The sequence below is a fragment of the Rattus norvegicus genome, chromosome 15 (genome assembly GCF_021556685.1).
Source record: "Rattus norvegicus strain SHRSP/BbbUtx chromosome 15, alternate assembly SHRSP_T2T, whole genome shotgun sequence".
Lineage (NCBI taxonomy): Eukaryota > Metazoa > Chordata > Mammalia > Rodentia > Muridae > Rattus > Rattus norvegicus.
In genome coordinates this window covers 103507422-103534376 of record NC_141548.1, presented here as the reverse complement: position 1 = coordinate 103534376, position 26955 = coordinate 103507422, and the positions used below count along the sequence as shown (strand labels likewise).

Genomic DNA, 26955 nt, shown 5'->3' with positions numbered 1-26955 from the left:
GAAGGAGAGATGGGTGGGAGAAAAGTTTGAGGGAAGAGGAGGAGATTGGAACAGGAAGAGGAGAAAGAGGCAGCCCAGCCAGGAAAACATAGAGGCAGATGTTAAGATTCCTTTCTCACCTTTATGGGTTGTTATGAATATTCTTAAGGGATGTGTACAGGGATTTGTGTGTCTAGATGAGCAAATTATATATTATCAATTGGATCAGATGTTATTGTGTTGTGTGTTCTTTCATGTGGAGATTTAAATTCAAGAGAGTATGTGGTGGCTGGAGACACGGGGCCACCACAGAATTGGGATGTGTGTGTCTGGCATGGTGGCAACCTGCCTTAGGAACTAGATGGGTAGAGAGATTGTTGCCAGGCTCAGAGAGAAGCCATCGGCAGTGTGATATGGGATGGAGCAGAGCGGGTGAGAGGCTTTGCTGACTGAGATGATGATAACTACCAGATATCTTGGGGCACTATGGTGATGGCTCTAGTGCGGGGTAAAAGAAAGCTTTTCTTTTAATTTTACAGCAACTAAGCACCAGTTTTAAACGGCATGGAAGAAAAATATTTATCGATAGAGATGACAAAGGTGTGTGCAAGGATTGTGAATGAAGAGCAATAGATGCAGACGCTGACAGTCAACCATCAGATTGAGCACGGGGACCCCAATGGAAGAGTTAGGGGAAGGACTGAAGGAGCTGAAGGTGTTTGCAACCCCATGGGAAGAACAATATCAACTAACCAGAACCCCCAGAACTCCCAGACTAACCATCACCCAAAGAATACACATGGAGGGACCCATGGCTCCAGCTGCATATGTAGCAGAAGTTGGTCTTGTCTGGCATCAATAGGAGGAGAGGACATTGGTCCTATGAAGGCTCAATGTCCCAGTGTAGGGGAATGCCAGGGTGGGGAGGCAGGCATGGGTGGGACTTTGTGCCTTTAAACATCATTGAGACTATGATAGATTATGGAGACTTTTGAAGTTGAACTAAATGTGTTTTGTATGATGCTATGGCTAGGTATGGCCCCCATAGACTTTATGTTTGAAGAAGCCTATGAGGGCCAGGGAATGGAATGCACTGGTTTGACTGTGCTTGGCCCATAGGAAATGGCACTATGCTCAAAGTCTGTTCTGAGATTCATGCAATCTCTCAACTGTAATCCCTATAAAATTAAAATAAAAAAGCAACATCACAGGATATATACTGCCATTCCAAAATGTCATAGTGAGGGAATATTGGACCAAAGCAAGACCAAAACCCAACTGGGCAAATTCCAAACTCTGCATCTCCATGTTTGATGTCAAAGCACTCTTCAGATCTCAAACTCCTTTTATCTTTGTTGACTGTGACACAATTCTCTTTGGCTGGTTTCACTCCCTGTTAGCAGCTTTCCTCAATGGGTATCCTACGGCTCTGACATCTCTAACATCTATGGGGTCTCCAAGGCAACTTCAATGTTACAGCTCCTTGTTTCAATGTCTGTGATCTACATGTGACCTTCTGGGCTCCTTCAAAGGACTCGAGTCACTTCTCCAGCTCTGCCTTCTGTAGCACTCTAAGCTCAGGTTGATCCACACTGCACTGTTGCTGTTGTTCTTGGTGATCATCCCATGGTACTGGTGTCTCCAATACATGAGGGTCTTCAACTGCAACTAGACTTCACCGATAGACTCTCACAGGCTCTCTTCATGGTGCCGAGCCTCAACTTCTTTACATGACCCTTTCAACCCAGGGCCATGAACTGCAACCGAGGCTGAATCTTCACCAATGGCCTTCTCTAGCCTCTCACAGTGCTAAGCCTCAGGCGTTCTTCATGATGCCTTCATGCCTTCAAAGCCAGTACTTTTACCTATTACCAAGTACAGCTGTAGCATGAGGTACAACCCTGGGTATCCCTGGAACAGTTTCTTTGGGCTCTCAGAAAACTGTCCAGAAGATTTCACCTCAGTGACGCTGGTCTCTTCTTAATCACCACTAATTTCAAAGCTCCACCTAACCAGGATCAATTGTCCCATAGTCCTTTCTATTCTTTTTTAAAAAGCAATTTAACATATGTGGTATTTTTATAGTACGATATTGAATTTTTTAAATTTAATTTAATTTTCTTTTTACTTATTCACTTTACATCCCACTCACTTGTCAACCCCTCCCACAACCCTTTCCCCCTCCCCTCCTCCTTTGAGTGTCCACCCACCCTGGCATTTCACGTCTCTGTGAAGCTAGGCACTTCCTTTCCTACTGAGGCCAGACAAGGCAGCCCAGCTAGAAGAACATATCCCATGTACAAGCAACACCTTTTGGGAGAGCCCCCATTCCAGTTGTTCAGGACCCACATGAAGGTCAATCTGCACAACTGTTACATATGAGCAGAGAGGACTAGGTCCAGCCTGTGTATGTTCTTTGGTTGGTGGTTCAGACCCAAGGGTCCAGGTTAGTTGACTCTGTTGGTCTTCCTATAGAGTTTCTACCCCCTTCAGTATCCTCAATCCTTCCCTCTATTATCCCATAAGAGTCCTCAAATTCCATCCACTGTTTGACTGTGTTTGTATCTGTCTAAGTCAGCTGCTGGGTGGAATGTCTCAGAGGACAAGCATAACAGAGTATCATTAATAGTGTCAGAGATTGGCGCTTGCCCATGGGATGTGTCTCAAGTTGGGCTGGTTATTGGGTGGCCATTCCCTCAGTCTCTGCTCCCTCCCCTGTTCCTGCATTACTTTTAGACAGGATTTGGGTTGAAAGTTTTGTTGGTGGGCTTGTGTCTCTATTGCCCCACTGGTGTTACTGTCTGGCTACAGGAGATGGCCTCTTCAGGTTCCATATCCCCAATGTTACAGCTAAGGTCACTTCCACTGATTCATGTGTACCTCCCTTATCCCAGATCTATGTCTCATCATGGAGATTCCCTCCACCTCCTCACCATCATCAGTTGTAGATTTACATTCATTTTCATGGCCATCTAGCCATTTCTCCTGTCTTTCCCCACTCCTGATCCTGAGCCCCCCATCCCCCTCCCCATCCTTCCTCCATCCTAGTTCCCTTCCTCCATCCATTGGCCTCTTATGACTATTTTATTCCCCCTTTTAGGTGAGATTCAAGCTTTCTTGCTTGGGCCTTCCTTCTTGTTTAACTTCTTTGGGTCTGTGGTTTGTAGCATGGTTCCTTTATTTTATGGCTAATATTCACTTATCACTGCCTGTCACTTATCATGCCTGTCCTTCTGAGACTGGGTTACCTCACTCAGGATGATATTCTCAAGGTCCATCCATTTCTCTGAAAAATTCATGATGTCTTGATTTTTCATAGCTAAGTAGTATTCTGTTGTGTAGATGTACCACATTTTTTAAAAAAAATCCATTCTTCAGTTGAGGGACATCTAGGTTATTTCCAGTTTCTGGCTATTAGCAAAACTACTCTGAACATAGTTGAGCAAGTGTCTTTGTGAAGTGGAGGAATCACAATCCTGACCTCAAGCTATACTGTGGAGCAATAGTGATAAAAACTTCATGGCATCAGTATAGAGACAGACAGATCGGTCAATAGAATAGAGTTGAAGACCTAGAGTTAAACCCACACACCTATGGATGCTTGATCTTTGACAAAGAAGTCAAAACCATCCAGTGGAAAAAAGAAAGCATCTTAACAAATGATGCTGGACTAACTGGATGTCTACATATAGAATGAAAATAGATCCATATTTATCACCGCCAGCAAAACTCAAGTCCAAGTGGATCAAGGACCGCAACATAAAACCAGAGACACTAAATATAATAGAAGAGAAAGTGGGAAATACGTTTGGACACATTAGTATAGGAGATAATTTCTGAACAGAATGCCAATGGCTCAGGCTCTAAGATCAACTATTGATAATTGGGACCTCATGAAGCTACAATACTACTATAAGGCAAGGAACGCTGTCAATAGGACAAACTGGCATCCCACAGATTGGGAAACTATCTTCAACAACCCTACATCTGATAGAGGGCGAAATATCCAAAATTTACAAAGAACTTAAGAGGCTAGACATCGACAATCCAAATGACCCAGTTAAAAATGGGGTACATAACTAAACAGAGAATTCACAATAGAAGAATCTTGAATGTACAAGAAGCACTTAAAGAAATGTTCAAAGTCCCTAGTCATCAGGGAAATGCAAATCAAACAACTATGAGATTCCATACTACGGTTATCAGAATGGCTAAGATCAAAAACTCAAGGGATAACACATGCTTGCAAAGATATGGAGGAACAAGGGGAACACTCCTCCATTGCTGGTGGGGGTACAAATTTGTACAGCCACTTTGGAAATCAATTTGAATAGTTCTACCTGAAGACCTAACTATACCACTCCTGGGTCTATACTCAAAAGATGTCCCTTCTATTCTTGACTTTAAAGCCAGAGCCACAAGGCCGAAGCTACCAAGTTCTGGTGCTTGAAGATCTGGAACATGGCCCATTGTTCTATTACATCATCACCAGCTTTCTGTTTACTAACTGCTTCACCGCCCAAGCTTGGTTGTCCTGGAACTTGCTCTGTAAACTGACCTTGAACTCAGAGATCTGCATGCCTCTGTCTCCTGCATGCTGGGATTTAAGGTGTGTACCACCAGGCCTGGACATAAACTTTTTTCAACTTGGAACTTACTCTGTACCAGGCTGGCCTCAGAACTCAAGAGATATGCTTACCTCTGTGTTCTGGGGTTAAAGGCATGTACCAGCATACCTGGACCTAAGCCTTTCTTTATCTTTTCACAAGATCTTTATAAATTCTGGATTGTAGTTCATTCCAGATATAGACAAGCTGACAACTGGGAATAGCCGTTATAACCCACCCCTTGTCCATTTGACACACAATCATATCTCCTTTTGTCCAAATAAAAACAATAACAAGGTCATAATAATGTCTAACATGATATAACCATCCTGTGTCCAACTGCAAACACATAAACAATAAGTTTAGCTGGGTGGGATCCTGCCCCACAGTTACCACTCCCTTAATTTCATTGAATATTCTTGAACACAGGATTTAACTCCACTTTACTTCCTTGTGTGTCTTTAATTTTTGAATCTTACATTTTGTATTTTTTGTTCCTATGCTTGCTACGCTTGATCAAAATGTTCCTCATGAGAGTGAACCACTGGACAAAGTCTAGCCCTAACCCTAACACTAATCCTAGCCCGGATTTTTTAACTGAGTCCCTGGTACACTTTCTACAGCTTAGGTAAATCATTGAATGTGGGAACCAGTTCCTTATCCTCAGGCAGATTTTCCAGACAAGGGCAAAAGCAGTCACAGCCTTCACCAAAATACCTCAAGAACAATCTCTAGGCAACATAACCAAAATTGGATTCCTTTGAAACCTCTTGAGCCAGGTCCCACAGTTCAAATCACCCTTAGAACCACTGTCTTCTAGGCTTCTACTAGGATGGCCCATTACACCCCACTTAATGCATTCCAGTGCTGTCCTAATCCAAAGGTCCAAAAAATCTACATTCTTCCAAACAAAAGCATGGTCAGGCCTATCACAGTAATACCCCAGTCCCTGGGACCAACTGTTGTCTTAGGGTTTCACTGCTGTGAAGATACACTGTGACTAAGGCAACTCAATTTCATTTCATTTCATTACTTCATTTCATTTCATTTCATTTCATTTCATTTCATAGCTTACAGTTTCAGAGGTTCAGTCTGTCGGCGCCTGTGCCACCAGTGTGTGAATATCGGGCGCAGGTCTGCGGGATTGAAAGAAAACACGGGTCATCCGTTTTCAGAGAGTGCCACCAAGGCTTCACTGAGATCTCCTTATATACCCGAGGCAAAAGCCGTGGAAAAACAAGGCAGGTGAAAATCCCCAACCAGGAAAACAGGAAAAGTCTGTGTGGTGGAAAGTTCTGGACCCAATCAGGGGCATAAACAACTTCTTAACAACAACAAGCTGGTAGGCTAGGTGGGGAGGAAGGGTGCCATGGAAAATCCCAGCCCCAAATCAGGGACTAAGAGCAGCTGCCAAGGGTGTAAACAACTTTTTGCTATAGCAGGCTAAAAGGCTCAGCGAGGGGAAAGGGAAACACCAAGGTAGGGCCCAACATCAGTCCATTATCATTATGGTGGGAAATATGGTAGCATCCAGGTAGATATGGTATTGGAGAAGGAGATGAGATTTCTACATCTTGATCTGAAGGCAGCCAGGAAGAGACTGTCTTCTTTATTGGGCGGAGCTTGAACACTAGGGAACCACAGAGCCCACCTACACAGTGACACACTTCCTCCAACAAAGTCACCCTCCTAATAGTGCCACTTCCCGTGAGCCAAGCATATTCAAACCACCACACTATGGTAGAAACTCAAAAGTATGGAGACAGTTTAAAACTAATGGGTTCTGTTGAAATTCTAGAAGAAAATAAGAGAAAATGTTTATGGCCTTGGTAGAGTTTTTTTTCTCTCTCTTTCCTTCCTTCCTTCCTTCCTTCCTTCCTTCCTTCCTTCCTCCCTCCCTCTCTCCCTCCCTTCCTTCCTTCCTTCCTCCCTCCCTTCCTCCCTCCCTCCCTTCCTTCCTTCCTTCTTTCTTCCTTCCTTCCCAATTTCATTTGCAATTTACAGATTTTCTTTTTTTGAGACAGGATTTCATTCCATAGCTCAGGATAGCCTCAAATTGGAAATGCTCCTGTCTCAGACTCCAGAGTATTGGTCTTATAGACATGACTCACCCTGCCCATTTCTTATTTGAGAGCAAGACAAAAATCAAAAATCATTTGCTCTTCAAAAGTTTCTATCAGTAACACACACACACACACACACACACACACACACACACACACACACACCAAATCACAGACTGGGAGGATATATTAGTACCTATTTCTGGTAAAGGATTTGAATCTTGGGTATAGAAAGAACACTCACGATTCAATAATATGGAGATTTTAAAGCATTCAATAAAAATGGCCAATGATTTGAAAGGTGCTTCATCATCAGACTAAGCACATGAGAATATGCCAATCTTCAGGCCTTCGAGTAAGTTAGAAGGACAATGTGGTACTAACACACATTGGAGTGGTCATAGGAAGGTGGTTAGGCTCTGGGGCTACTGGAGTGCTCACACATCATTGGTGGCATGTGAGCAGTCTAGAAAGCAGTGTCCCCTTCTAGGAATTTACCTAAGGGAAGTGAAAGTGTCTATGCCTGGGTGTCCACAGTGGCTTTACCTGTGATCATAAGATATGGAAACAGCATACATGCCTATCAAAAGGTGAGCAGAATACGGTGTATCTCCCCAATGGAGGTTTACTCACCAATCAAGTGCCACAAGACAATGACAACCACAACAGCGTGAAGCAATTTAAAAATTATTTTGCCGGATGAAGAAAACCAGATATTCCTCCCTCCAAAACCCAAGCACGTATCACGTGGCTTCATTTTTTTTTTTAAATAAAATTTCAGACACGCAGGGTAATCTGATATTTTGTGTCATTGGTACTGGGGATCAAACCTAGGACTTTGGGCGTGTTAGGCCACGCGCTCCAACGCTGCCGTGTTCCAATCCGCCAGGTAACCCACAGTGATAAGAAGCAGAACAAAAGTTCCTTCAGAGATAGTGGGGAGAGGTGGGAGAAAGGTCACCCAGGGCCTTGATGAAGCCTTTGCGGAGGATAAAATAGATGTTCATTATCATTCTAACATGCGTGTGCATGTGCGTGGGTGTGTGTGAGTGAGGCCTGTCCTTCTGTGTACACGTGTGAGTGTTTGCCACAGTGTGTGTGCATGAGGAGGTCAGAGGACAACCTTGGGTGAGAAGGGGTCACCTTTTGTTCACCACTGGATGGCAGGCTAGCTAGCCACATGCTTCCACACACGTCCACAGGGATCCAGCCTTATGTGGGTCCTGGAGATTCAGAGTCCTCATACTTGTGTGGCCAAGTGTTTTTCCTATGGAGTCATCTCCCAGATGAATGCTCTTTCTCTCTCACACACATGCATATGGACACCCACAGGCACACCCACAGGCACACCCACATGCACACACATGCACACACACACCATACACAGGCATATGCACATGTGCATGTACACGCACATATATATGCATGTACCCACATGCACACATACATGTACACATGTACACACACAGGCACACCCACATGCATCCCCTGCCCCATTTTAGAACGACTGAGGGCATAGTTCCTTGCTTATGCAAAAGTCAGAATGTAACAGAATCGAAGTTCACTAAATGCCTTATGCCAGTCTATTCTCCATCAGCTACACCTCAGCGGAGCTCCTGGGAAGTCGGTGGACATGAGCCAGAAGGTGGAGAATATGTTCTGTGACCCTTTCTGAAGCTCCTGAGAGTTCACAGCAACCGTCGCTTGTGCTGCTAATAGCCAGGTTTTGGTGCCACAAAAATAGCAACTTATAAAAGGACTCTTGTTCAGGAAGTTTTGAACAAACAATGTATTCACTTCAAGCACACCAGCCGCAAACCGTGTTGTTACCATGCTGCTCCCAATATCAAAGAAGAGGTTGCTGCAACCGTGGATCCAAATTCCTTGTTCCAAATACTGGGAAACCACAGCCTGGTGAGCTCTGATTTTTGAAAACCTATTCTCCCCACAAATGAAATATATGCCCTGTTGCTGCTTCAGAATGCAGAGAAAGGATACAGATGGCAAATCGAATTTGGGGAGCGGGGACGTTCCCCACAGCTTCTAGCTGCCAACTTCAAAACACTAGATGGCTCCCCTAATGCATTTTAGAGTGAGTTAAAAATAGGGCTGCTCATCAGAGTTATTGAGAAAGACGGCAATCATTCCTCAAGGGACAGTGCGTTCTTACAAGCTCTTGCTTATGAGGAAAGGAAGCTGCAGGGAAGGCCCAGATAGATGGCTGGGGGATGGCACCACAGGTTCCTTCTTGTAACGACCGACGCCTTAGCAGCAGTGGGAAGAAAGAGAAGAAACAGCACATGGGTAGTTTTTCACTTTTCTTGAAAGATTTATCTTACGTGTGTTTGTGCACTTGTGGTGTGCACACACATGTGCATGCATGCCCACATGCTCATCACACACACATACACACACACACACACACACACACACCACACACACACAGGTGCCTGAGCATATGTTGGTGTGTGTCACGCATGCAGGAGCTTGTGGAGGCCAGAAGAGGACACCGGATGCCCTTGGAGCCCGGGTTACAGGAAGTTGTGTGCTGCCCACTACGGGTGTTGAGATCTGAATCCAGGTCCTCTGCAAGAGTAGAAGGTGCTTTTTTTTTTTTTTTTAAATTAACTTGAGTATTTCTTATATACATTTCGAGTGTTATTCCCTTTCCCGGTTTCCGGGCAAACATCACCCTCCCCCCTCCCCTTCCTTATAGGTGTTCCCCTCCCCACCCTCCCCCCTTGTCGCCCTCCCCCCAACAATCTAGTTCACTGGGGGTTCAGTCTTAGCAGGACCCAGGGCTTCCCCTTCCACTGGTGCTCTTACTAGGATATTCATTGCTACCTATGAGGTCAGAGTCCACGGTTAGAAGGTGCTTTTAACCACTGAACGACCCGTTCAGCCCACAAATTAAAACATAAAAAGAAAAGAAGTTTATTTGTTTGTTTATCATTGTATTTGCATGTGTAGACGTGGAGGTCAAGGGTCATCTTCTACCATGTGGATCCTAAGGGCTGAACTCGGGTTGTTAGTCTTGGCAGTGGGTGCCTTTGCCAGCTAGGTGCCCCTGACTGTAGCTAGTGGTTCTTATTTTCATTTTTTAGATTTTACTTATTTTTATGTGTATGTGTGTTTTGCGGTTTGGTTCCCATGGAGGGCAAAAGAGGGTAGTGGACTCCTTGGACACTAGAGTTACAGATGGTGGCGAGCCACCATGAAGGCTCCGGGAATCAAACCCGGGTCCTCTGGAAGAGGAACAAGTGTTTGTGACTACCGAGCCATCTCTCCAGCCTCCAGCAGTTAAAGAAAATTATTTGGCAAGAAAGATGACTCAGTGGAAAAAATGCTTTCCACTCAGGCACGAGGATGGAGCACAGTTTGCAGCATTCACATGAAAGACAGTTGTAGCAGCACGCGGCTGTTATCCCAGTGCTGGACACCGGGATCCTTGAAGCTTGCTAGCCAGTCAGTCTAGACCAATCAACGAGAGACCCTCAGCCAGTCTAGACCAATCAATGAGAGACTCTCAGCCAGCCAGTCTAGACCAATCAATGAGAGGCCCTGCCTCTAAAACAATGAGGTAGAAGTGTCTGGGGGAGAGCTGCTTAGGGACAACTCTGGCCTCCACGTGTGTGTGCACATGCATATGCATGTCCGTGGTCACATGTGCACAAAGCAAGTATTTGACAGATGCTGTCGAACTTGGCCTTCTGCTCCATCCCTGAGGGCGTTTTGTCAGCAGGATAGAGGTCTTAATTCTCTGAGGGGTCAGACAAGCTCAGGTAGACAGACTTTACACAACAGAGCAATGCTCTGGGTTAGAGCTTCTGCACTGATCACACAATGGTGACCCTGGCAACTTACCGCTTCTAAAATCATCAGTAAAGTGGGTATTTGAGAGATATCAGCATGCCAGTGTCGTAAATGATCACAATCCGCTCTGAGTAGACGGAGTAGGAAACTCTTTTTATTTGCGGGATGCCTTACATTTTGTGAAACTTTTCTTTTCTTTCTTTCTTTCTTTCTTTCTTTCTTTCTTTCTTTCTTTCTTTTTTTTTTTTTTTTTTTTTGGTTCTTTTTTTCAGAGCTGGGGATCGAACCCAGGGCCTTGCGCTTCCTAGGCAAGCGCTCTACCACTGAGCTAAATCCCCAACCCCGAAACTTTTCATATTTATGAGTGATTTGTGGAGTTAAGAGGAATGTGCCTTATGATGCAACATTACCCAGAGGCACGGTATCTATGGAACGCAAGAACAGACTTACTCGGTTGATCAAGGTATGGCATTTCTTTTTTTTTTTTTTTTTTTTTTTTGGTTCTTTTTTTTTGGATGGCATTTCTATCCAGACCCAAACCTCCTTCGCCACTACGTGGTCTGTGCTTTACCAAATCAGGACCCAGGGGACGCTTGTATCATACAGAATCTTAGAGACCAAAGGTCATGTTTACTCTACAGTCACACACAGATTGACTTTGCCATAGCTTTGATCTAACAATGCACTGGGATTGCACAGAGGTGCTGAAGTGGGTATTTGGGATATTTTTTTTACAGCTGGGCTTTTGCTCATGGAGAAGTTGAATTCTGTCTTTAAAACACCCATGTTAACGAATAGCAACCTGCCCTGTGCTTTGAAGGATATCAAGAAAGCAATTCAAGTTCGTTGCTTGAATTATTATGCAAAACTGGAGAGAAATAATGAACTTCATTTGAGCACTGGATGCACACCCCCATCTCCCTCCGTTCTGGGTTTAGATTCTTCAGTTGACAAGAATGGTTAGTCAGAAGCAGAACTGCAGAAGCCAAAAAGCAAGTTTATTACATTTAGAGACTTTCATAGAGTTATGGACTTTAATGGATCAAGTCTTTGCTTTTGTTTTGGCTGACTCTACGTGCTAGGTTTTGATGGAGTCAGTTGCGCTAAGGTCTGGGGGTCTATTACAATATGGATGCTTGCCTGAATGTGTTTGTGTGTGCACCGTGTGCATACCAGGGGCCAGAAGAGGCTCACGCCACCCCTTTTCAGACAGAGTCTCACCGTATAGTTCTGGGTGTCCTGAAATTCACTGCGTAGACCAGGCTGGCTCGGAACTCACAGAGCTCCTGCCTCTGTCTTCCAAGGTTAAAAGTCATGCGTCGCCATGCCTGGCATCTTGTTTCCCAATCTGGATAGTTTATAGACTACCATCATCAGCAAACGTGTGTGAGGTTTTGTGTGGACAGGTATCTTTGGTCCCTTTGGGTAACTAGTAAGGAGGATGATTGCTGGAGGGATACAGCAAGAGTCTGCTGGCTCTTCCAAAGAGCCTGTGGTGTTTTCATTTCCAACAGACTATTCGAATTTCTACCGCTGATGTTAACTGCACCCTCCGACTGCCCCTGCTTCGGTGTGCGTGGTTTGATGAGGAAAAACTGTCGTGTCACTGGCACAGTTCTATTTTTCTGTTCTTTCACTATGACCTTCAAGCAACTGGTCTTCTGGAGAGTGAAACTGGACTAAGTAAAAAACTGCTTAGCTCTGGGTTCTGGCTGCCAGAATTTGTTTCCTACACTGACTGGAATAGAATAAGAAAACCATATTTTCTAACATTATCCTCTCAAAGTAAAAGTACATGCTACTTAAGTGTTAATATTCTCTTTATGCCGTGCTTCCTATGCTATGAGTATTTCTGTCTGGCTTAATGTTTAGATCTTTCCCTCTACAGAAATCTGTTTTTTTTTTTCCCCCAGCAAGAGAAGGTCTGTGAAGGGCGATGATTTTGATTGTCAGTTTGATTGAATTCAGGAACACCCAGTGGAAAACCTAGGGCATTAGTGAGGTACGCCCTGCGAGGCCCCTGATCTGAGAGCTTTAAGTGAGGAGGGAAGACCCACCCAGTATTTGGGTAGAACCATCCCTTGGGTCCAGGTCTCAGAAAGAATACCGAGTGGAAAAAGGAGAAAGTAATCGTTTTGTGGGTGGTTGCTCTTAGGCAGGCTGTATCCTGGCTTTTTGGCGTCTTTAAGATCCGAAGAAGCTCACACAAAAGGCAAAGTGGTGTGGGTTTTATTCAGAAGGCTCAGCAGGCTCTGGGGAGATTGCTCAACCACACCCACTCCCTTTCCAGGTTACTTCCTGTGTGCGCCTTCGGCGAGAGTCTTGGGGGAGGAAGGAGGAGCTGCTTGTGTGGGTGAGGGTGCAGTGAGACCGCCAAACTCTGGCGGTCTCTGGAAAACTCCAGAAGAGGGAAAAAAGGTTTGGGGAAATTCAAACTGCCAAAGCTATTCCTGGGGGTGTGGGGCAGGCAGAGAAAATTACAAAAGGAGCGTAGAGACTTGCCAGTTTTAAGGACACAGGTTGCTTCAGGAGGAAGCTTGTGAGTCACAGCAGCCTGGGAGAGTACAGGGACTGTAATTTCCCACATCCTTTGCAGCACTGCCATTTTGGGGCCCATTTTGGACCTAACGTTCCAGACTTTTTTGATACTAGGTGTGATGGTTGTCATGTGACTGCTTTCGGGGGCGGGGGCTATCATGGGAGTCGCCTTAGGAAAGGTGAAATGGGGATCAAAGGTGGGGAGTCAGGCAGGCAGGTGAAGGTAGGAGAGTTGGGGAAATTTCACCAGAAGCATCTGGTTTACTGACCATCAAATTTCACCAATTGTCTCCGGAAAGAATCTGGAGACTGGGTACCATCGTTGTTACAAGAAATACAGATAACGGCGGGCCAAGGAGCCGGACGAGCCAGGGGCCCAAGGAAGACAGGAAAGAGAGCCATACATAGGTTTGTCCCGTACATAGGTTTGTGAGCAGCTCATGTAAGCCTTTAATCCTCTTTTCCGCTTGCCTGCACTGGTTCACACCCTAGCTGCATTTCTCATTGATGAAGAGGCAAGTGGCTCCCTTTTCAGCTGTCAGCAAGTTCAGGGCTTGCTGGTTTTGTAGGACCGCGGAGGCTAGGGAGGGGAACTGGTTTTGCAGTTGTAGGGTGGAGGTTGATTTCTGGGTGGTATTTGTCAGCTGAATGGAAATCCGCTAAGATAGATATAGGCGTGGACAGAACGTAAAGTTAAGGTGCTCAGGGGATCTTTGTCTTCGGTGTATGTTTGAAACTTCCAGACCTGGTGGGTGGTCCCGGTGGAAAGAACGAGAGAGAGAGAGAGAGAGAGAGAGAGAGAGAGAGAGAGAGAGAGAGAGAGAGAGAGAGAGAGAGAGAGAGAGAGAGAGAGAGAGAGAGAGGCTCAACCTCAGGGATAGGTGTTAGGAAGGAGAAGCTTCGGCATCCGGTTGAATGGTAGGAGTTCTTCTCAGGCGAGCGGTCTAGGCGAGTGGTCTAAAGCTCATTTTGGGCTGTGGCAAGTGGATCCCAGTTTGAACACCCTGACACTTAGGTGAAGATTAAAGACGTTGACAAAAAGAGTTAACAGTTCAATCTATAACTACCCAGGAGGCAGCGTGAGGACAGAAGGGCAGGGTGAGTGCTTCCGTTCCAGAACCATCTTTTGGGTCCTCAAGCCTTTTTTCCCCTCAGTTTTTTTCTTGTCCCATTACAGATGAACGTTCACGCTCTTGTTGATAACCTACAGGTTTTATTTTCGCTATGGCTCAAAACACGAGTCTGTTCGAGCAGCTTGCAGACACTTATTAACGGCCTTGCCTACAACAAAGATGTCAATACAGATTAAAACGAGCCGTGGTTCTGATGATACCTCTAAACCTTGAAGATTGTTTTCACTTAACTTGCTTCAGGCTTAACTTGGCAACACAAACGGAGGACATAGATTAGTCTCTTCCTCCAAGCTGGGCTTTGTAAATGAATTATATTTGTATCAAGCATGACTACAAACACAGTTCTAAACACATTAAAGAATTTAATTATTTATAAAGTGGCTGGCCATACACTTGTATGTCTTAACTGTCTTTAATAGTTTACAGCAATTTAGTAACTTTTTTAAGATTAGGGTTTTATACTTTTATCTCTGTTGAGTTTGAGCCTTAAAAATGTGTAACTTTTGAATTGAAGACCCTTTAGTATCAAAATAAGGTTGAAAAGATAAATACAGTTCAGGGAGCGACCAGGAACCTTATTTTCCTGATCCTTTTATAGCGAACCTTTACAAAACACCGCTTTTTATAGGACTCAGTTTCTCCAAATAGCTGAAGTTTAACAAAGTTAGTGGTTAGACACGCATCTCCAGTCAGATTCCGTTAGCCTGAATGGAGCCCTATACCCTCAGGAATTTATAAGTCTCAGTTGTCACACAGATGCTGCTCCTAAGTTCCACAAACCTTGTTCATGATTTTGTTCTGTTCTTTTTGCTTCACTCTGAGTGTTAATCCCACTGACAGTAAAGCCTGTTACCCAATATTTTTTAGTTGAATTAAGTAAGATTTATTTTCTGTCAGACAGGTGTTATGTTCTAAAGTGGGGTTTGAGAAAATGGCATTGAACAAAGGAGAAGGTGGGTTCACATGAACCCCCAAACTGCAAGGCCAGGGGTCACATAGGAGCTTGGCAGAATCCCTCAAAATTATTTCTTTCTCTCTCTCTCTCTCTCTCTCTCTCTCTCTCTCTCTCTCTCTCTCTTTCTTTTTGTTTTGTTTTGCAGTCCAGGTCCTTTATTTCCTTTTTGTCCATTAGGCCATGAATTCATATGGCATGGTCTCCAGCAGCTCAGCTCCTTCCCGTTAGTCCTCACAAAGTGTGCTTCCCTGGGTGGCGCAGGCTGGCGCTTCAGCTGAACCCAGGTGCCCTTCTCTTTGGCTTCCTTTTTCTTCTGATCGTTCTCCTTCACATGCTTCGGGAAGCTGTCTCTGCTCTTCGAGTGCTTGATGTGTTCAATCCGCACATTGATCCTCGTGACCAGAATCTTGCCTTTAACTTGCTTGTTTACAATGATGCCCACGGCATGCTGGGTGACATTGTAGACTCTTCCGGTTTTGCTGTGGTAACACTTATGGGGCATTCCTTTTTGAACAGTGCCCATTCCCTTGATGTCTACAATATCACCCTTCTTGTAGATTCACATGTATGTGGCCAAAGGAACGACTCCATGTTTCCTAAAAGGTCTAGAGAATATATACCGAGCATCTCTCCTCTTTCCTTTAGTGTTCGTCATTTTGGCGAGTTACTGGAAGATGGCTGCCCCAGCGGAAAGCTCAAAATTATTTCTTTTTTTTTTTTTTTGGTTCTTTTTTTCGGAGCTGGGGATCGAACCCAGGGCCTTGCGCTTCCTAGGCAAGCGCTCTACCACTGAGCTAAATCCCCAACCCCTCAAAATTATTTCTTTTCAGGATGGAGGTCAGAGTATAAGCATATCAAATTCCACAAAATAGGTCAGGACATGGTCAAACTCAAGTTTTACAGAAAACACGAATGAAGTTATCTCGACCTTGTGATAAAATGACTTTTAATCTTAAGATGGAATCAGGTTGGTCCATCTATATCCTGCTAGGTAATGGTTATTTTTATCTCTAGTATGGGGCTGGCTGTGTTCTGGTAGGGCACCTTAATATTTTTTATTTGGAGAGAGAAACATTTGTGTCATGGCTAGGGTCTCTCTAATTACATCTGATTGGTTAGCATAGAAAGAATACATTTTTCTTAAAGCTATCTTTTTGTTCTGGGTAGAGCAAATTGTGTGCCCTATCACATTGTAAACTGTTTCAGCTAACGAATGTACTTGCTGATAGATCTTGGTCTATTTGGTTTTTAACGGGTACCTTTCTGATAATGGGGAAGCCAGGTATGCCAATAGGTTTTATGTGCAGTCATTTTTTTTGTCTCCGTTGCCAGGGAGTTTCCTTTACGTCTAACATTTTAGCCTTCATAGAAGAAAAGGAGAGACGTAATCTCTTCTGCAACTGCTTCTCGGCTGAGATTATGATGTCATTGGCAGGTTCAGGAAGGCTGGAATGCTGGTCAAAAGCCAGGAGAGGATTCAGACAATGGGGCATTCATCAGAAGTATCTGCTTCGCTGACCCAGAGTAATCACATGAGCAGGGGGTTGGGGTTAAAGCAACAGGCGGAGAGAGTCTTGCCAGTTTTAAAGAGGTGTGCTATTGTAGGAGAGAGCCTGTATTCTGGAACAGCCTAGGAGTTGGAGTAGTGGGCCCAGGGAGTAAATAACGGGCCAGAACAGCCTTGGAGCTAGTGTGAGGATTTTATTTGTTGTGGGCTGGTGTGGTGGTTTGAATATTCCTGGCCCACCAGGAGTGGTGCTGTTAGGAAGTGTGGCCTTGTTGGAGGAAGTGTGTCACTGTAGGGGTGGGTTATGAATCTCCGTCCAGTGAGGAAGAACAAGTCTTTTCCTCTTTGCCTTTGGAGCAAGATGTAGCTCTTTCTGTGCCATGCCTTACTGGATGCTCCCATTTTCCCACCTCGAGGATAATGGGCTGAACCTCTGAACCTGTAAGCCAGCCCCAATTAAATGTTGTCCTTAGAAGAGTTGCCTTGGTCATGGTGTCTCTTCACAGCAATAGAAACCCTAAAACAGCTGGCTTGAGTTAATAGGAAACTGGGCACGCGATTGCAGGAGGTAGCTGGCTGTAATGGTGGATAAGAGAAGCAATGGCTTTTCCTGACAAACAGAAACCCTCCACCAGCAATTCCTCTGTTTACCAGACTAGTTTTATGGCACTGTCAGCAGCACTGTCATTCGTTCCTGTTTTAGACCTAACAGAGAGGAAGAGGGTTTATCATGTTTTTGCCTTAATAAACTGTTTTTGGACAGATGGGAACTTTAGCTTTTTGCCTAGCCATGGGGCATACATCCCATAATTAATTAATTTGTGTGTATTTCCTGCAAACATGCATATATAGAACTGCTAGAATTGAGATAGAAGTAGGCCAGTGTCTAGTAGTAGTAGTACATGCTTCACGTCTTCAATGTTTGAGGTTTGGTGGAGACAGGTCGACCAGATGGCTTTATGGTAGGCTTATTGAACACAGAAGAACAACATGGCTACTGGGGACACACTGGTTTTCTGCTTCCTTATGGTTTCCTTGCAAGCAATCTGCCTTTGAGCCCTGCTCTCAGCTGCAAAAAGTTTTCCCTGCAGCTTCATTTTCTGTAGTTTCTTGACAATATTCCTAGTCTTGGGATTTCTTAGGCTCCTGACATTGCCTATCTCTAATTGGTTCTAAAACCTTTTCAGGTTTTACTTCTATAACTATTTCTTTTTTTTTCCTGGTCCCTTCCTGGTCCTTTCCTGGTCCAGACTCACTTAAACAAGCATCCAAGTGTGCCTGTCTTGGAAAATATTTTGAGGGGAAAGTGACATATGCTCCAAGGGTGCACTTGGTTTTTCATTTGTTCTTAGCTCTGTGATTCTTTTGATGATGTGGTTGAGACACTTAGACATATTTTACCCATAATTTTCAGCTATTTCCGCACAAGAATGTGAATGTCATTACCAGAAATTGGAAATTAAAAAAAATATTTGAACAGGACTGGAGAGATGGCTCAGAGGCGAAGAGCACCTGTTGCTTCTCCAAAGGTCTTGAGTTCAATTTCTAGCAACTACATCATCATGGCTCATAGCTGTTTATGAGATCTGGCAGCCTCTTTTGGTATGCAGACATACTATATAAATAAATCTTAAAAAAGAAACTTAAAAAATTTGAACCCTATTCTGTCTCAAATTAATTCTGAGGTGCAGGGTGAGGATGTGTGGACCCAGATTTCCCTAAATCTATAGTCATTTCCCCATCATTGTATTCTGAAGTGTTTAATTATTTCTCATCCGTTCACTAAGGGTTTCATCTGCCATCATTTTTATATAACAAAATCCACTTATAGTTTGAAGATTTCTGAGCTTTTAAATCAATTTAATTAAAGCAGGACCATCTTGTTTTAAATACTGTAGCTTTGTCTTGTATTTATGTGTCTTCAGAGGTATGGCTCTAACCCTGTTTGTCTTTCCGTAAGTGAGAGTTATAAGTAGCTGTTAGCTCTTTGACAAATTCATTCAAGTTATGTGTCATAGATTGGACTTACTTTGATGAGTGCTGAGCATATAAAAAAGTCCAATATAAACTACCAGTCATAGTGAGTTTTATATTCTAAGCAGAAAAGGGAGAATGTTCAGAAAATAACCACATGATTTAAATGACAAGGTAAAACAGTATAAGATAAGTTCTGTCATAAAGCAATGACTACTGAAGTCCTGCCAAGCCCACAACATGTGTTCTTTCATCCTGCTTACATGTGTGCACCACACTGCATGGGGATAGCTCATTGCTTCATCTGTCTCCTGAGGGGTCCTTCTGCTGTAGTACAAGAGGACCATGTGCAGAGCAATGACCCTTCATTGACTTCAGCAAGGTTGGGGGTGGGGTGGGGAGGTGGGTTAGCCCTCTGTGTTTGAAGCTTCATTCCAGCTTGGATTTCACTTACTTTCCTTGGTTATTGTGAGTCCAGTGGCAGGAATGCTGACTTCTGGTGCCACTCACCTGACAGATCTGCCAAAATTATTTTTTTGCAAAACTGTCACAGTTGGCTGCTATTGGGCACAGTGTGATGCAGGCCAGATAGAAGGAAGGGACATAGATGGGCAGACATGTGATCCATGGTCTGAGCAGGGATGAGAAGTTGTCTTCAAAGAGTTTGAAAATAACAGTGCAGGATGTAGGACAAGAGGATTTTGAACCAAACTCACCCTGGAAGATGTTCAGAGTTCAGGAGACAACTATGCTATTTATTTATTTAATTATTGGGTATTTTTAATTTACATTTCAAATGTTATTCCCTTTCCTGGTTTCCCGGCCATATGCCCCTTATCCCATCCCTCTCCCCTTCTTCTATAAGAGTGTTCCCCTTTCCCAACTACCCCCACTTCCTGCCTCCTCCCCTGACATTCCCCTACACTGAGGTGGGGGAAGATCCATCCTTGGCAGGACCAAGGGCTTCTCTTCCCTTTGGTGCCCAACAAGGCTATCCTCTCCTACATATGCAGCTGGTGCCATGGGTGTGTCCATGTGTATTCTTTGGGTAGTGGTTTAGTCCCTGGGAGTTCTGGTTGGTTGGTATTGTTGTTCTTATGGGGTTGCAAGCCCCTTCAGCTCCTTCAATCCTTTCTCTAATTTCTCCAATGGGGACCCAGTTTTCAGTTCAATGGTTTGCTGCTAGCATTCGCCTCTGTGTTTGACATGCTCTGGCAGAGCCTCTCAGGAGACAGCTCTATCAGGCTCCTGTCAGCATGCACTTCTTGGCTTCATCAATATTGTCTAGTTTTGGTGGCTGTGTCCCTAGTAATTTAAATAGACACAAAATAGCATAAAGGACTATTATCTAGTAAGAAGTTGTGATGGTTTGAATGAGAATGGCCCTCATAGACTTATATATATTTTTGAGTGATTAGTCACCAGTAATGGAATGTTTGCCAGGGTTAGAAGTTCGGTTAAGAGGTGTGGCCTTGATGGAGACGGAGTGTCACTGGGGGCAGTCTTTGAAGTTTCAAAAGCCCGTGCCACACCCAGTCTCTCTCTCTGTTTGCTGTCTGCAATGGGGATGTAGTTCTCAGCTACTGGTCCAGCACCATGTCTGCCTGACTGCTGCCATGCTCCTGCCATGTTGTTAATGGACTAAGCTTCTGAAACTGCAAGCAAGCCCCCGATTAAATGCTTTTTAAAAATAAGAGTTGCCTTGGTCATGGTGTCTCTTAACAGCAATAGAAAGTGACTGAGATAATTATTAATAGAAATAAACAAGACTCCAGGGACTCCAGGAGCAGCCGTTTCCTGGAGCACCTACTTATCTCTGACTGACTGAGGGAGTGCGAGGAGGAAAAGAATCTTGAAGCTCAGGGTTGTAGGGTAACCTATGAAGAGGGCTTGGGAGACACAGGATGTGCTGTTGCTAGGGACGAGGAGACACACTAGAGTTGAAGATGAATATGCTGAAGATGCAGTTAAAAAAAGCCTCAGGAAGGAATACCCTGGCAGGGGTTTTCGGCGGTGGACTTAGACTGTGGTGGGTCTGTGAAGCCTCTCGGAGTGTGCTGCAGTGCCCTCTGGAGGAAGTCAGGGGGATAACACTACAAAAGGAGGAAAGAGGGTTGTGAGTTGTAGCTCACTGGTAGAGTATTTGCCTAGAATGCATGAAGTCCTGGCTTTGACCTTCATTACTAGAAGGAGAAAGACAGTTCCTTCTTTCTTTCTGCCTTGGCCAAGTTTCCTCCAGTGTCCCCTGCAAACAACGTCAAGCTAACTGGCGAAGGAGAAACGTCCGTAGGGACAGTTCCAGCATCTCGAGGCTGAGCAAGGAAAAGGGCAGGGGCTGAGGAGCAATAAAGGCCCAAAAGCCGGACTCCCACAGCGCAGGGTGCTGTGGGGAAGAATGGTCAGCAGAGATCACAGATGCTGTGTCTCTGTCCATGTGCTTCTTCTCTACTGAAAAGTGACTATGATAGGAAGGTAAGGAACAAATCTTTTGTTTAACACTCCTTTGTGGACAGCGAGGAGGAAGAAAGTGACTGCTAGCTTTACTAAGGAAGGGCTGGTTCCTGAACAGGTGAGGCTGACCAGAGGGAAGCTGGACCGGCTCACTCTAGGGCTTTTGGGCAATACCCTTGATTTATTTCTCTTCCCACTGAAGCGCTCTCTCTCTCTCTCTCTCTCTCTCTCTCTCTCTCTCTCTCTCTCTCTCTCTCCTGCTAAGTTACCTGTTTGATAAAATATCTCAACATTTGTGAATATTAACTGTCCATGAAGAGCACATAGGTCCTGTGTCTGTTGTTTATGCATGGTGTGCTTGGCCTTAGCAAATTGTGTACATTTGAGCCCGGCATGAGAGTGCATGTCTTTAATCTCAGGCTGAGGCAGGAGGATTGCAGGCTAAAGGCCAGCTTAGGTATGTCATGAGTTCTTTTTTTTTTTTTTCTTTTTTTTCTTTTTTTCGGAGCTGGGGACCGAACCCAGGGCCTTGCGCTTGCTAGATGAGTTCTTGATATGTCCAGACTACCCAATGAGACCCTGTCTCAAACAACAGCAACAACAGCAGCAACAACAACAACAACAGCAGCAGCAGCAACAACAGCAACAACAACAATAGCAGGAGCAGCAACAGCAGCAACAACAGCAACAACAGCAGCAACAGCAACAACAACAACAGCAGCAGCAACAACAACAACAGCAGCAGTAACAACAGCAGCAGCAACAACAGCAACCGCAACAGCAACAGCAACAACAACAGCAGCAGCAGCAGCAGCAACAACAACAACAGCAACAACAACAGCAACAACAACAATAGCAGGAGCAGCAGCAGCAGCAACAACGGCAACAACAACAGCAATAATAGCACAACAACAACAGCAGCAGCAGCAGCAACAACAGCAACAACAGCAGCAACAGCACAACAACAACAATAGCAACAGCAGCAACAAGAGCAGCAGAAAAAACAACAACAACAAGAGCAGCAGCAAAAACAACAAGAGCAGCAACAAGAGCAGCAGCAACAATAACAGCAACAACAACAATAGCAGGAGCAGCAACAGCAGCAACAACAGCAACCGCAACAGCAACAGCAACAACAACAGCAGCAGCAGCAGCAACAACAACAACAGCAACAACAACAGCAACAACAACAATAGCAGGAGCAGCAGCAGCAGCAACAACGGCAACAACAACAGCAACAGCACAACAACAATAATAGCAACAACAGCAACAAGAGCAGCAGCAAAAGCAACAACAACAAGAGCAGCAGCAACAACAACAACAGCAGCAACAAGAGCAGCAGCAACAGCAGCAGCAACAACAAAAGCAACAACAGCAGCAGCAACAACAAAAGCAACAACAGTATCATCAGTATCAGCATCAGCATCAACAACAACAGGAGTCTACTTTTAAAAATAGTTTGGGGTGAGGTGGGCTGGAGAGATGGTTCAGTGGTTAAGAGTACTTGTTGCTTTTCCAGAGGACCTGGGTTCAATTCCCAGTACCCACAGAGTGTCTCATAACCACACAGAACTCCATTTATAAAGCTTAAACCTTTCTGACCTCTTTGTGCACCAGGCACACATATGTTGAACATATATACACGTAGGCAAAACACTAAAAGACATAAGATAAATATAAGGAATAAAAACTAGTCCTTTTGCCTCAGGCATGGGCAGATGACAGGCACATGTGTTCCAGGGCATGATGTCTAGAAGAAGGTATGCCTCGGGAACTCCCTGCTGAGGTCGGCTTCCCAGGCCTTGACATTCTTGTAGGGAGAGGTTTGCTCTGTTACTGTGCTTTCCTCCTCATTTCGCCAGCATCTCAACAGGACACCCCAAGTTCCCCCTCTAGCTACTGACCATCTTCTAAAGAATGTGTGTGCTGTGTACCTTCTGTGCACCCCAGTATTTTGATTTCATTAGTCTTTTAGTTTTTCCTACAGAGCAATGGTTGTCTTTGGGGCATCTTTATACACAGGTGTAGAATTTGATTTTTCAAAACCTACTGTAATAAGGGTTCTTAAATGCTTAAACCTTCCTTCCAGCCCTCAACCCACCAGAGTTAGTGGAAAAGAAAGGTTAATACAGCAAACAGGGATGTGGACCCATTCTTTGGGGAGATTCTGATCTTTATTGTCAGCAGTCCAGCCCTCTAGCAAGTCACTAACACGGGTCAGCAGCTGCAGTCTAGTCCACTTGGCAATCAGCACTCGTGAATCGGCAATGGCAGTTCGATCCAGAAGAAATGCTGAGGCTCGCCAACCAGCCGGAGTCTGAGGAAGGGTCAAGGAGCCACAGGAATATCACGAGAAGTTCTTTGGTGAGTTGCTCTCTACAAAGTCATACAAGCGAAGATCAGCAATGCAATGCAAGGTGAACCAGTACATGAGTGTAGTCAGCAAAGACAGGTGAAGCAAAGCAAGGCAAACCAATGCGATAGCTTCCTCCCACTGTCTGCGGGGGTCATAGTTATATTCTTTCTTAATACCGTGCATCCTCTGACCTGCGTCTGCTTCAGCAAAACATTATGACCTAACTGAGTCTCCAAAGAAACCAGAAATTTGCACCTCACACAGGTACCATTATCCTTTTTCTCATTACTTCCTCTACTGCCCTCCCGCATACCTCCTTTCCCCAACTGATTCCCACTGCTCTCCACCATGGCCCCTCTCCCTACAGCTGGTTCCTTCTTCCCTTGTTAGCCCTAACTTCCAGTTTCCTATTATCTGTATTTCATCACTCTCTTAGTTTTGTTTTCCTCCTATAAGATCTCTTTTGCCTATCTCATTATTAGCCTCTTGGTTTTGTGATTTAGACTCCCCCTCCCTGCTCCCCACAATTTTATATGCAGGTTTTGTGTATGGGAGAAAATGTGAAATATTAATCTTCCGAGACTGGCTTATTTTGCTTAAAAATGATTTATAGCTTTCAGTCTGCACCTCCACCAGGGAAGATTGTTATTCCTGCCCATTTCCCACACCGCACAGCCTGCCTATCTCCCAGGAGAACTGCTATAACCAGGGACACAGCCTGCCTGTCTCCCAGGAAGTTTGCCATAACAAGGAATACAGGAGGTCTGCCCTAACCAGGGGCACAGAAAGACTGCTGTAACCAGGGACACAGGATCCACCTCTCCCATCCCGGACCCCAACCCTCTGGGGATAGCACGGCCAGCCTCCCAGAAGGCCAGATCTAACCCATGTCACAGAGTTGGGCTGGAGAGATGGCTTAGTGGTTAAGAGCATTGACTGCTTTTCCAGAGGTCCTAAGTTCAAATCCCAGCAACCACATGGTGGCTCACAACCATCTGTAATGAGAACTGATGCCCTCTTCTGGTGTGTCTGAAGACAGCTACAGTGTACTCATATATAATAAATACATAAATCTTAAAAAAAAAAAGAGGTCAGAGTTACAGATGCAACCAACAGAATACAAGAGATAGAAAAGAGAATCTCAAGTGTAGAAGATACCATAGAAAACATTGACAGAACAGTCAAAGAAAATGCAAAATTCAAAAAGCTCCTAACTGAAAACATCCAGGAAATCAAGGACACAATGAAAAGACCAAACACAAGAATGATAGGAATAGAAGAAGGTGAAAATTCCCAGTTCAAAGGGCAAGAAAACATTTTCAGAAAAATCACAGAAGGAAACTTCTCTAACTTAAAGGGATGACCATAAGAGGCCTACAGAACACCAAATAGATTGCCAGAAAGGGAAATCCTCCTGTCAACATAATAATCAAAACACTAAATGCACAGAATAAAGAAAGAATATTAAAAGCTTTTTAAAAGGGGAAAAAGGCCAAGTAACATATAAAGGGAGACCTATCAGAATTATACCAGACTTCTCAACAGAGACTCTACAAGCCAGAAGATCCTGGACAGATATCATTCAGACCCTAAAAGAACACAAAAGCTGAACTAGAATATTATACCCTGCAAAACTCTCAGTCACCATAGATGGAGAAAAAATAAGATATTGCTTTAAAAAAACCCCAAATTTAAACAATATCTTTGTACTAATCCAGCTCTACAGAGGATACTTGAAAAAACAAAAAACAAAACAAAAAACTCCAACACAAGGAGGGTAACAACAACCAAAAAAACACAAGAAATCAATCATCTTCCAACAAACCCAAAAGAAGAGAATCACACACATATAATACTATTTCCAACAACAAAAATAAAAGGAACTAACAATCATTAGTTTTTAATATCTCTCAACATCACTAGACTCAATTCCCTAATAAAAAGACAAAGGTTAACAGACTGGATATGCAAACGGGATCCATCAGCAACAAAGACAGACACTACCTTTGAGTAAAGGGTTAGAAAAAAGTTTTCCAGGGGTTGGGGATTTAGCTCAGTGGTAGAGCGCTTGCTTAGGAAGCACAAGGCCCTGGGTTCGGTCCCCAGCTCCGAAAAAAAGAACCAAAAAAAAAAAAAAAAAAAAGAAAAAGAAAAAAGTTTTCCAAGCACATGGTCCTAAGCTGGAGTAGTCATTCAAATATTCAATAAAATAGACTCTCAACCAAAAGTAGTCAAAAATATGGGGAAGGACACTTCATATTCATCAAAGGAAAATCCACCAAGATGAAGTCTCAGTTCAGAACATCTATGTCCCAAATGCAAGGGCACCCACATTCATAAAAGAAACTTTACTAAAGCTCAAAACACACATTGGAATTCAAACAATAAGAGTAGGAGACTTTAACACCTCATTCTCACCAATGGACAGATCATGGAAACAGAAACTAAACAGAGATATAGTGAAACTAACATAAGTTATAAACCAAATGGATTTAACAGGTGTCTACAGAACATTTCACCGCAGAACAATAGAATAAATATACCTTCTCAGCACCTCATGAAACCTTCTCCAAAACTGATCATATAATGGGACACAAAACGAGCCTCAACAGGTACAAGAAGATTGAAATAATCTCATGCTTCCTATCAGATCACAATAGGCTTCAATAATAACAAAATCAATTGCAAGGCCACATACTCATGGAAACTGAACAACTCTTTACTCAATGGTGACTTAGTTAGGGAAGTAATAAAGAAAGACTTTCTGGAATTCAATGAAAACTATGACAGAGCATACCCAAATGTATGGGACACAATGAAAGCAGTGTTAAGAGGAAAATTAATAGTACTAAATGCCTTCATAAAGAAATTGGAGAGATCTCATACTAACAACTTAACAGTATATCTGAAAGCTCTAGAACAAAAATAAGCAAACACACCCAAGAGGAGTAGATGGAAGGAAGTAGACAAACTTAGGGCTGAAATCAACCAATTAGAAACAAAGAGAACAATACAAAGAATCAACAAAACAAAGAGCTGGTTCTTTGAGAAAATCAACAAACTAGATAAACCCATAGCCAAACTAACTAAAGGGCATAGAGACAGTATCCAAATTAATGAAATCAGAAACAAAAATGGAGACATAATAACAGAAACTGAGGAAATTAAAAAAAAATCATATCTTACTACAAAAGCCTATATTCAACAAAACTGGAAAATCTACATGAAATGGATGATTTTCTAGGCAGATACCAGGTACCAAAGTTAAATCAAGATCAGGTAAACTAAACACTACCACAACCCCTAAGGAAATAGAAGCAGATATTGAAAAACTCGCAACCAGTAAAAGCCCAGGACCAGATGGTTTTAATGTAAAACTCTACCAGACCTTCAAAGAAGACCTAATACCAATACTGCCCAAACTGTTCCACAAAATAGAAACAGAAGGAACACTACCTAATTCATGTTATGAATCCACACTTACTCTGATACCTAAACCACACAAAGATCCAACAAAGAAAGAGAACTTCAGATCAATTTTGCTTATGAATATTAGTGCATAGATACTCATTCATCATG

General features: G+C 43.7%; 1 non-coding gene across 4 annotated transcripts in view; it reads left to right on the top strand.

Moving 5' to 3' along the window:
* Window positions 1–26955, top strand: part of LOC148001154 (uncharacterized) — a 277259-nt gene that overhangs the window by 29276 nt on the left and 221028 nt on the right. Inside the window, exons 2-4 of one of the 4 annotated variants that reach the window (XR_015638581.1) lie at window positions 8247–8563; window positions 9133–9250; window positions 10735–10925. The exons of the other annotated variants lie outside the window; for them this stretch is intronic. This is a non-coding gene — a transcript (uncharacterized LOC148001154). The remainder of the gene's footprint in view (window positions 1–8246; window positions 8564–9132; window positions 9251–10734; window positions 10926–26955) is intronic. 4 annotated transcript variants of the gene reach the window in all.